This window comes from Sturnus vulgaris, chromosome 4, assembly GCF_052056855.1.
Source record: "Sturnus vulgaris isolate bStuVul1 chromosome 4, bStuVul1.hap1, whole genome shotgun sequence".
Lineage (NCBI taxonomy): Eukaryota > Metazoa > Chordata > Aves > Passeriformes > Sturnidae > Sturnus > Sturnus vulgaris.
The window spans coordinates 69,927,608-69,936,341 of NC_142246.1; the positions used below are offsets into that span (position 1 = coordinate 69,927,608).

Below are 8,734 nucleotides of genomic sequence, written 5' to 3' on the forward strand. Positions count from 1 at the left end.
AATCTCATCTGTTCATCCTCCCTTAACAGCCAAAGCCTGTTCATTACCATGCAAATCCAACTCTAAACAATCCTTTTATTGCAAATAATTTTAGCAGGAACCATACAGAAAATAGATTTATTCCATTATTAGCAACATCTTGGGATTGTGAACTAATCAATATCCCAGGATGCTGAGGGGGGAGACAGCAAATCTAATCAAGACCCTACAGAACTTACACCTAGAATCCTAATTTACAATTTCAAAGCTTTGAGAATAGTAATTTACAATTACAAGCTTTGATTCCTGACAGCCATTTTTCTACCTTTCAGTATCTTACATTATACATATAATCAAATTATGGTCTTACTGCTCTAAAGATCTCTACATTCATCAGCACCATCTTCTCCCTAGAAGGGCAAACAAATGAGAGAAGCAATTCAGAATCCTTTTGCACTTATACTTTGATGCTCACACTTTTGTGTGTTAGACAATAGAGGGGATTGTGACAAAGGGATTATGCCAGATATCACTAAATTAGCTTACTTATCTGCATATCCCATTCCAATTAATTACTCTTCTGTAAAAGTCAGCATGCCCAAGGTCAGTGCTGTTCCAATATGCAGATCTGGCACCTGGAACAGATGCTCTCCACCTGGTCATTAATTGCCCTCCCAACTGGCTACTAACACTACTTATCTGGACATTGTCTTCCAACACATTGGGAGAGTTGTTCCATTTCTTTCTGTAGCCCTGCATTTGCCAAAAAGGCACCCATGCAAGTGGAAGCTGTCACTACACCCCTGAACTATACAGCTCTGAATCGGGCTACACCCAGCGCTCTGCATTTTTCACCCACATGCACACTGTGGAACAAACAATCTGCTCCTTCACTTAGGAATCCTTTGGTTCAACACAAAAAAAATGGCATTCCTTGTGAAATCTAGAGCATAAGGGCAAAAGCAATGCAAGGAAAACTGAGCTTTCCATCTGTTTATGTAGCTATCTGCTGTGTAAAGCCAGGATGCCTGGCCGGAGCTAGAGAGCCAAACAACTGTGACACACAAAGCAATCCACGTTCCAGACAGATTCAGTCCTGCTTGCTTCTACCCAGTTATGCTCGTGGATTCCTGCAAAGGGAAGAACTCAAGGTTCCTCTGTGCAGACACTCAGGCTGGACTTGCACAGCAAGAGAAGAGAGGTAAGTGATCTCCTCTTTCCCTTTCTCACCTTGCTCCTCCCTTCTCCACATATTTCTCCCAAGTAACTGCTGGGATATAATACAGCAGAGTTTTGTTTAAACCTTCCTAACACCATGACTGTGATTTAGGCAGCAAAAGGATTAAGCCCACATGCCTTAAGAGGAGGCAGGGCAAATTCTTGCTCAGCCATATGATTTATTTGAACGGTAGCAGACCTGGAAAAAATTTTAAAAGGTAACATGGGCAGACATTATACACAAAGGCACTTCGAAAAACTAGTAGTGTGATATTAAACAAACATGGCAAAGGGCACACTTGTCTTCTTATAAGGATTCTGTCCTGTATCTCTCTGCACCCAGATCTCACTGGCCTCAAACTGATCACTACTGGCACAACCATGGGCATTACAGTTTGCCATGCAGGATGTGCTTCAAAATCCCAGAATGAGCTCGAAACACTGCAGCTCCATTTCTTCCAGCACATGAACTATTAGCAGTCAAGCTGCTCTTAGCACTGAATAAAATGCATAAGGCACTTGGCTTTTGTTAACAATGCTTATTTTGGATGTGCAACTCAAGCAATGGTTTAGATCTAAATTCACAGTAATCCTCAATACAAAACTAGGCTTAAAAAAAGTTACTGAAGTCCAGATGCTAAAATAAAGCCTTAAGGAGCAGCCCTGATTAGCTGGTGGGGTGTAAGTGCTCTACCCTTGGAATAGCTTGGCAAGGAATTGTCGGAATTCCTCCCTCCTCTTTCCTGGGGGGAGCGGATGCAGTAACAGCTCCCAAGGGGATGACACTCCCTTCCTTTCGCCTGGGCTCCCTGCGGGGAATGGGTCTGGATTTGTTAGGCAGGACTGCGAGGAGAAGGGGGGGATGTAATCCTCACTCCTCACCGGATATGGACACAATCCGAGCTCAAGTTATTGACTTGTAACCTCACCACAAAAGGAACCATTTGAATTTTTGCTGCACTGCAAGGCATGTGCAAAGGGCTGTTACTGAATTGTCAGGGCTTTCAGTGCCCCATGAGGCCAAGATCTGAGAGCAATCTCAAACACATCCCCACTTCCCACTACAAAATGACTTTTTAAGGGCAAAAATCCACGTATGCAAATAAACCAAAGGGATCATGAAAAACCCCAAAAAGCTACCCATTTATGGATTGCAGGGTTGGGGGGGGGGGGGGGCGGACAATAATTTTTTGTTGAACACATTAGGAACTTCTCCCGTCATTCCCCAGCATGACACAAACTTTCATCACCCCACCACAGTTGGTATAATCTTTTTCTTTTGGCAATGTTTCAGGTCCTGGGCCTGAGGTATGGCTCACCCAAAGCCTTGGCATCACAGCTGTAACCTCAGAAGGGAGATGACGAACTTAAGGCAGGTAACAAGGAGCACTTGTACACCTTTATCTTGTTCTGACACCACACAGACAAAGCCTGACAGCACCGGTCTTCCCAGGCTAATCAGTGCAACCTTTGGCTCAAGTCCACAGGCATTTTGCTCATCCAAGCACCCTCAGGAGGTTACTCATTAGGGCCCTTTGATTACAGTGCTGCATTCACCTCCACACCATCTCACAAAGCACACAGAAGAACCAGTAAAGATTAGGGGAAAAGGCACAGTGGAAAGTAACAAGTAAAAGACAAATTCCGGACAAGAAAAAACTAAATAAATTAGGGCATGCCAGCTGGCTAAGAGAAGACAGAATCAACATCTGAAAAATAATGAATGGAATGATGTGGTAAAAAAAGGGAATTATTTACTGTATGTAATAAAGGAAGTCGGGAAGCCTGTTTTAAACTGGCAGCAATTTAGAAACAAAAGGAAATGCTTTTTCATAAAACAATTACAGTGCGGAACTCAGTGCCCACAGGGGCTGGTCGAGGCAAAGCAGCACACAGGTTCAAATGGAGATGGGAGGAATGAACAATGAATACATCCAGGAGAAGCTACCATGTCAGTCTCAGAGGCTGCTACACAACTCTTCGTTACAAGCAGAAAATATAGAGAAGGGAAAGATAATTCCAAATATACATCTATTTTGTGAGGCCCTTTTCCCATCCCACTCTCACCGGCCTCTGCTGGAGGCACGATACTTGGTCACAATAATCTTTGATCTAATCTAGAGTGACAGCTGCTGTGTTCTCATAAATTTCACTGAGCTTCACAGATCATTGAATCATTTTCCATGTTTATTGTTACAGTGAACAACAGGACACGTTCCTTCCTTCACGACTTCTTGTTTTGCCCAGATGATCTCAAAGGACAAACCCAACTCCCTCAGCACAATTCACATTAGAGAAAATATTATGGAAACCAAACACAGCCTCTTGAATATTATTCTGGTTTCACATATCAACAATGAAGACACAAGGGACTACATAGAAAACTTCCTGTGGGATCTAGTGAGCCCTGCATCGTCCTCAACAGAGTTAGTTTCAGCATAGTAACCCTTTACAGTTATTCAGTGTAACATCTCTGGTGCTTCTCTTTGCCAAGAAACCACTAAGCAACAAAGTTCACCACAATCCTCCAGGTTTACGAGGAGTTATTTAATTTGAACACAGCATGTTCCATTTGTTTACCTGCTGTTTGGTCTCATGATGCAACCCTACATTCTTCAATCGGTTCAGAGCACTTGTAACACAGCCAGAGGCTTTGTCACCCACACGAGACTGTGGGCTTATGCAGCCAGACGTCGGTGAGTTATTCTTGCATAAAATTAATAAAAAATAATTAATAAAACAAAACCCTCAACACATGGACCAGGTTGCAGCCTTCCCCCTTCCACATCTTTCTGGCTAAAATTCCACAGAGTGGAAGGCTAGGGCCCTGCAGCTGGTTATGGAGGAGGGCTGAGCATCCAGCAAGGGAGCACAGCTGCTGGCCACATGACACACGCCCTGGTACCAGCGACGCACGGCGCTCGTGGGCAAATCAACTCCCACCACAGAGCATCTTGTGATTATTTGCTACTCCGTGCTCTCTCCCACTACCCTCCCCCCCAGAGGATTTTGGACTAAACATCGGAAAAAAAGGCACTAATCACGAATAATGCAGTTCCAATTACAGTGCTTGAAACGTTCAGCTCAAAAAATACGTTCTCACTGTTTCCTTCTACTTGCTGCCTAGGCAGGCCCATGGATATCACTGCATGGACACACTGGAGTAGATGTGATCAGCACAAGTATAAAGATCAGAACTAACTCCAAATTCCTCTGCTTTCAAGGAACTGTTTAGTTTAATGATTAAAACCTCACGAGTGCTTGGATTGTGTGAACACCTGTCAGTGCCCTGTGGAAGAAAAGGTATTTGCTTGCTTATTTATTTGAAAACTCAAGCTACATACTAGTCAAAGGAATTTTATTTGGTTTTAAAACAGAATTGAGATGATAGTTTCAACTCAAAAGTGAAGCTTCAGTGCAAAGCCAGCACACACAGCTTCAACACCCAGCTTTTGTTCCTGTGAGCACTGACTTTGCTGCAGGGGGGGCAGTTAAAACTGAACTCTGCACCTTTAAATTTCTTACAGCTCTGCTTTTGTAGGGAGCTGTACTAGGACCTGCATGCTCTTGCAGACTTAGGAAGTCTGCACACTTTAACTGTAAAAAATGAGAATTAGGATTTTAAGCATTGAAGTCTGCCTTCTCAACCTCATCTCTGCCCTTACACAGCTCATTTGCATTACCTTTGGCACAAATGTGGATTATTCAGTAATTAAAACAGCCTTCCCCAAAAGTTCATCAACAGTCACATCCTTTCTACCTAAAGCTCATTTTTGGACTCTGGGTCTAATTTTCAAAAAAGTCAAGAGCTGTTTTCAAATGGGCAACAAAAGTCCACTTTTCAGTTCTCTCCAACATTTGCATCCCTGCTTGGAAAATAAATAATTAAGTTGTGACATGGCAAAGAACAAGCCAGGAAAACATCAGCCCAAAAGAGGCAAGTTTTGGAGAGCTGGAAACAAAGGATTACAATAGGAATGCTTATATAATCTTAATTACAGTGGATGCTTCTTCCATAACCACAATGGCATACACATGGCCTTCAACTACATACGCTGGAGAGAACAGTAGTTATTCCACTGGCTTCTCCCTGTGCTTACCTTCCTCTTACCACAGTTAACAGGGCAAAGGAAATTCATTTCCATGCCCTTCCCCCAAAATGGAAAGGTTAACCATAATTCTGAGGGGAGATGAAAGCGTTATCACTACTCCAGAAGGATATCAATCTAAATAACCCTCACACTCAGTAAATCAATAGGATTCTTCTGGTTGCATCAGACTGGCCACACAGTGTTTGCATAGGGAAACAATCAATATGAATGTCATCCAAATACGGAACTGACAACAGCAGGGAATGTGAGCTGAGGGAGGAGATGGGGGGAGGGAAAGGGGCTGCACAAGAGGAGAAAAGGAAAGCATCGAAGGTGTCGGAGTCAGGAAAACCCTTCTGAGTTTTAGTGCCTCAGCAACCCTCCATTCATATCTTGAGAAATGTCAGAAATCAGGAAATATTACTTCGGGTTGCATGCTTCTGTCCTGGCCTATCAAACACGCGGAGTAGTAACAGCAAATTACTGGAAACTGCACTTTGAACTTAGCCACTGGCAAGGATCCCAGTCAAACAGAAATGTAAAAGTTCCTTTCCTCCATGGGGCCTCTTGTGTGGGGGTGTCCCCATAGACGTTCAATAGCTGGTTGCAACAGGTTGGAATGAGGCCCTGAGCCAGAAAAACAAGCCCTGACCAGTATTATTTCCTCCTGCCTACGTTGTTTATTAAAAGATATTTTGACACATCACTCTCAGCTTTGTTGGGCTGCATTAGAGGCTCAAGGCCCATCGAGGAAAAACTGGCACCATTTTCACAAAGAGTTCACGCCACCTTTTCTTCCAGCATTCTGCCTCACACTTCCCTGTGTGTGCACGGCTATAGGTGCAGCACAGAGATATATTTCAATAAGAGTTGGAGACAGGCAGACTGGGTGCTAAGCAAAGGCTCTATATTTCCTGCAAACAGAGAAGTAATTAGATTCTAAACCCTATCAATATTTCTAGCATAGACAGAAGAAACAACATTTTTCTGCACGCCAGACTTTTATAACACGGTTTGGAGGAAAAAAAAAAATCCAACGACAGAGTGTTCAGGAACAGTAACTTAATGTTATTAACAACCCAGGGAGTGCCCAGTGAGTGCAGAAAGGCATTGTAGCCTTCCCCTTCCGGAGGTGAAATGATCAAAAGATTGGCCTCTTTACAGTCTGTTATATTTCTGTCTAAGAAAACCCAATTTGCACAAGCAAATAAACTAGCTCATTATAAAACCGAGGGGTCAGCCTGAGTCAGATAAACTCCGAAGTCAGACAGCTGAAGAAACAAACTTTTATTTAAGCCATAGCACAGGTGATCCTAAGAGGAAACAGTAAATCCCTATAGAGCCACAACTTCCACATTGGGCAACAGAGAGCACGAGGAATGGAGGTGCAGGGAGTGCAGTTTCCTAATGCTACACAGCTCAGCACACATTTAATCAGAAACAACAGATCCCAGCCTCGCATTCAAAGGGGGGGGAAAGCAAACAGAAAAATCAAACACTGTCGTCACAATGCAGCAAGTCAAACAGTATTGAAATCATAAGGACTAATCAGTTTCTTGCCTTTTCTTTTTGTTTTTAAGAGACCAAAATTTCGTCTTATTCTCTCCCCTCCAGGGAAGAAAAAACAAACACCTCTCCAAAAAAAAAAAAAATCCCAACCAAGCCTGTTCTTTTGGAGATTGCCTAGTTACCAATACACCATCAAGCACAGGTTCCATTTTTCCCTTCCTGATGAAAGGAATAAAGCCTGACTGCATCAGGACTAGTCAAGAGGAATGACTTTAAAAAAAAAAAAAAAAAAGGAGATTGCCTTACTAAGCATCTTGAAAATATTTTTTTTCTCGGTAAGTTTAAATATAACCTTCCTGGTGGCAAATCAATAACATTTCGTCCATTTTATAAGCTTGATAGGCATTTCATTTTCAAAAAGAGACTAACTTTTATAAGAAAATAATACACTGAACCTCACAGGTGTTTCTCAGAGATTCCAGATCAATAAATCCTCATTCCAATGAGACTTGCAAAGACACATATCCTTACCTTAGGGAAATAAAGACTGTTCATGACAGCTTCAGCCTGTTATTCTATGTCCTAAGGACAGTTCTGTTCATGCTGTACTCTAGGGCATTTTCTTGTTTCTTTGTTGGTTTCCCCCCTCACCAAGTAGAGTTACAATGCAGGTTGCTAAGTGAGATTTATCCCATTGCACTTTCTTTTATGGAAACTTAATAATTGCTGTTTAACTTCAAATTTGCGACAACTTCTGTGGGAGAAAGTACTTTATTGTGTATTACCACGTAGTCTAATTTTGATGTCAAAGTCATCTCTTTCTTCTGCACTTGCAAAATTCAACACGTGGAAAAAATATAACATTTGAACTACCACAGGTGTTTCTGTGGAAAAAAAAAAAAATATTAGGTACCCCACCTATGACACTTCATGTTATTATTCCATGACACCTGCTCCAAGAAACAATGTCAGGCATCAAAATAAAGGTAAATATTTTGTAATGCCTGTACAATAGAGAACAGACACATTTAGACATTTCATAAATAAACAGACAGAAAGATAAATAAACAAATACGTTGAGGCATTTGCTGGTGAATGCAAGAGACATGCCACAGCTGGCAGGAACATGCCTTGTCTCAGGTGTTAGCCATGTTTTCCCAATTTTCTGCATCCACTTGCTTCAGTGGAGCAGGATTTTGTAACTCTGTATTCCAGAATGTTTGCACAGAATGCCATTACGACAAGAAATAGGCTTTTAATTTCCCCAAATGCTTTCTCATGTGTAAAGTTTTGTCAGTAATTTTCACATTACACACCAGCAAATTGTATTTCATGCTGTATCCTGCAGAAGGGCTCCAAGTAGTTAATGCCAGTTTGAGGTGTGCTTGGTTTTAAACCACACTAGTGGTCTGTGTGAAATGATGTGGATTTATTGACAATAAACAGAAAGTAAAAGCTGAACACTGAGCTATTCCCACAGTGCTGAATGATGTACCCATGAATCAGACCTGGAGCTGCATGTGAGCAGGTTAAGTAGAAGGAGCAGACAGGAATTTAGTGAAGCACAGTTTTACTAAAAGAACTTTTGAAGTGTTACCCACCTCTTGCACTGCTTAGACTTTGTGAATTGCTAAATTTATCCCAGAGAGCAACATTAGATGTCACCACAAATTCCACTGCTTAGCTCATATCAGCACACAGTAGTTGAAAAGACACGGCTGACGCAATGTCAAACGAGAAAATCCAGTGAAATCAGGAGCAAGAATTGTTCTAGAGAATGAAAGAAGAAACAGATTACCATTAAAAAAAAAACCCAGAGGGTTGGGGCACTATCTGAAATTGTGCTACTAAATACTTTTTGTTATTAATAATACCGTGGGACTGATTTAGCACTTCCATCACAGAGATTGTGCTACGTGCATCATGCATGGACATAG

The 8,734-nt window shown here is 41.9% G+C and overlaps 1 long non-coding RNA gene across 1 annotated transcript; it reads left to right on the plus strand.

The window, feature by feature from the left end:
* Window positions 1–993: 993 nt before the first annotated feature.
* Window positions 994–8,407, plus strand: LOC148224081 (uncharacterized). The gene is made up of 3 exons (XR_015803440.1): window positions 994–1,180; window positions 2,492–2,573; window positions 3,397–8,407. It is a non-coding gene; the product is annotated as an uncharacterized LOC148224081 (long non-coding RNA).
* The last annotated feature ends 327 nt before the right edge of the window (window positions 8,408–8,734 follow it).